The sequence below is a fragment of the Bos taurus genome, chromosome 6 (assembly GCF_002263795.3).
Source record: "Bos taurus isolate L1 Dominette 01449 registration number 42190680 breed Hereford chromosome 6, ARS-UCD2.0, whole genome shotgun sequence".
Taxonomy (NCBI): Eukaryota; Metazoa; Chordata; class Mammalia; order Artiodactyla; family Bovidae; genus Bos; species Bos taurus.
In genome coordinates this window covers 27,036,755-27,039,909 of record NC_037333.1, presented here as the reverse complement: position 1 = coordinate 27,039,909, position 3,155 = coordinate 27,036,755, and the positions used below count along the sequence as shown (strand labels likewise).

General features: G+C 41.0%; 1 non-coding gene across 1 annotated transcript; it reads right to left on the bottom strand.

Moving 5' to 3' along the window:
- Positions 1-1,228: 1,228 nt before the first annotated feature.
- Positions 1,229-1,300, bottom strand: TRNAC-GCA (transfer RNA cysteine (anticodon GCA)). Its single transcript has one exon. It is a non-coding gene; the product is annotated as a tRNA-Cys (tRNA).
- Between the last annotated feature and the right edge of the window lie 1,855 nt (positions 1,301-3,155).

Here is a 3,155-nt window from a genome sequence, read left to right as displayed (position 1 = left end):
CCAAGGGACAAAGGCACCCACTTTTTGGAACTTTATTGTCATTTAAGCCACCCAGTTTCTGGTACTTTGTTACAGCAGCCCTACAAAACTATTAGAAATAAATTATTACCTTAGAAAATAAGTTGTAAATTTATTACATACCACCACAAAGTGATAATCTGCCTATCAATAAGATAGAACATTTATATAAATTCATAAAGCTAAATTAAGCTGTGAAGGACAACTGTGATATATTTATGCTTCTCATCTTTGAGGCTGACTTCAGAGGGAGATCCTAATAGAAAGCATGACAAAATTTCAGTTACTTATATCAAAGGGATAAACACTCAAGGTTACATCAATAATTGTAAGACCAGGATGCTTTTCCAAATTTAATTTTTGGTATTTCCCAAGAGTGTTTAATATCTCCTTTAAATTTTTAGTTGCTTTAAAAATGTAGGCATAGTGGGAAGGGCAGAAGAACTTTGGCCTCTCATAGAAATAGTGTATTCTTTCATGCTCTCTAGCATTCAGCTGAAAATGGCCTGAGAGAGTTAATTCACATCCCAGATGCCAAACTTACTCCCTGGGAGTAAATGACTCATTGACTGGACAAGGTCATTCATCATTTTAACCATTAAAATAACATTTTATATTGTCAAGTGCTACGTGGTTTCTCAATTCTTAAAATCCCCTGGTGAAATAAAGGGGATGACAAACAAATTATGTCTGATTTACAGAGCGGGGAACTGGGACTCAGGCAAGAGACAAAGCCATCGTTGGTAAGGACTGTCCCAGAAGGCAGGCGCTGTGGCTTGGGTCTTTGTTTATCATGTAGAGAGCAAACACAAACCTAAGGGATAGTAACTATACCTGAAACGCTTTCATTTCTTGAAACTCTACTCCCCACCCAAGCTGATTCTTGGCAGCAGCCATCTGTCAAAGAAGCAAAAGGTACAGAGAAAGTTAAGCACAAATTATGCACTGTGTTAGAATCTAAACGAAACCACACTGTAACTTAAAGTCAACTTCCCAAAACAGCGTCCAGGGAACTAAGGACACTTTACTGTTGTTCAGTCGCTCTTCTTCCCTTTGCTCAGTCGTGTCGACTCTTTGCGACCCCATGGACAGTAACCTACCAGGCGCTGCCCATTTGCGACCCCATGGACAGTAATCTACCAGGCGCCGCCCATGGGATTTTCCAGGCAAGAATACAGGAGTGGGCTGCCATTTCCTTCTCCAGGTGATCTTCCCAAGCCAGGGATCGAACCCGGGTCTCCTGCATTGCAGACAGACGCTTTACCGGCTGAGCCACCAGGGAAGCCCGCTAAGGCAGTCGCTAAGGAATGGCAAATTCTTTGAGACCCCATGAGCGAGCTGCAGCACACCAGCCTCCCCTGTCCTTCAATATCTTCCAGAGTTTTCTCAGATTCGTGGGCACAGTGTGCCACTATTTTGACAGGTGAATCCAATTAAAAGTATCAGTAGTAACATGACAAGGGGGCCAAGAGAGACAAAGCTTCAGAAAAAAAGTACAAAGAACAAGTATTCAACTTCTTACTATAATTTAATCTAGAATTTCATATTAATTTGAAAAAAAATCACTGTTTCCACTTTGTCACTTAATAGTGAGGTCATAAAACCATTTAACTTCAGCTTCTTCAGCGTTACTGGTTGGGGCATAGACTTGGATTACTGTGATAGTGAATGGTTTGACTTCGAAACAAACAGATCATTTTGTCATTTTTGAGATTGCATCCAAGTACTGCATTTTGGACTCTTTTGTTGACCATGATGGCTACTCCATTTCTTTTAAGGGATTCCTGCCCACAGTAGTAGATATAATGGTCATCTGAGTTAAATTCACCCATTTCAGTCCATTTTAGTTTGCTGATTCCTAGAATGTTGACGTTCACTCTTACCATCTCCTGTTTGACCATTTCCAATTTGCCTTGATTCATGGACCTAACATTCCAGGTTCCTATGCAATATTGCTCTTTACAGCATCGGACCTTGCTTCTATCACCAGTCACACCCACAACTGGGTATTGTTTTTGCTTTGGCTCCATCCCTTCATTCTTTCTGGAGTTATTTCTCCACTGATCTCCAGTAGCATATTGGGCACCTACCGACCTGGGGAGTTCCTCTTTCAGTATCCTATCATTTTGCCTTTTCATACTGTTCATGGCTTTCTCATGGCAAGAAAACTGAAGTGGTTTTCCATTCCCTTCTCCAGTGGACCACATTCTGTCAGACCTCTCCACCATGACCCACCCGTCTTGGGTGGCCCCACATGGCATGGCTTAGTTTCACTGAGTTAGACAAGGCTGTGGTCCATGTGACTAGATTGACTAGTTTTATGTGATTATGATTTCAGTGTGTCTGCCCTCTGATGCCCTCTCCCAAATCCATTCTAAAGGAGATCAGTCCTGGGTGTTCTTTGGAAGGACTGATGCTAAAGCTGAAACTCCAATATGTTGGCCACCTCATGCAAAGAGTTGACTCATTGGAGAAGACTCTGATGCTGGGAAGGATTGGGGGCAGGAGGAAAAGGGAATGAAAGAGGATGAGATGGCTGGATGGCATCAAGGTCAGGGCAGCTGGCCGATTTTCAAATTTCTGAAGTTGAATATTGGACATTTCATGTCTGCTTCAAACTGAATCCTAAAATGCAAGCAGTCAGTGCAGAAGTGATTTGATGTAGTTTAATGTTTCTTGCCTTTATTTTATAAAGTTTGAAATGTTCTCACCCATTTTGCTGCTGCCAATCAGAGATCCAGCATTGCCCTGATGTCCCACTGAATCTAAAATCAATGGCCATGCTGCCTGTTTTTAGACAACATGATTGCTCTTTGAAAGCAAGCTCTGGGTAAAGATGACCCTTCTGAGTTTGATCAATTTTTACCACAATAAGGCAGAAAAGTTAAGAATCAGTGTGATGATCTATTTAGATGTCACTCAGGTCTAGAGCTCTTCTGGCATAAAGACTTATAGATAGAAATTACAAATTGGGGGTGACAAGTGTGGAAACAGCTGCCACAGATGTATAACACAGAGCATACCAATATTTATTTCAGTGATTTTACAATTCAAGAAATGAACACATAATTAGACCCAATTGTATGATCCAAATCACACTCTTTAACATAATCATAGAATTTCTTGTTTGGTGGTTA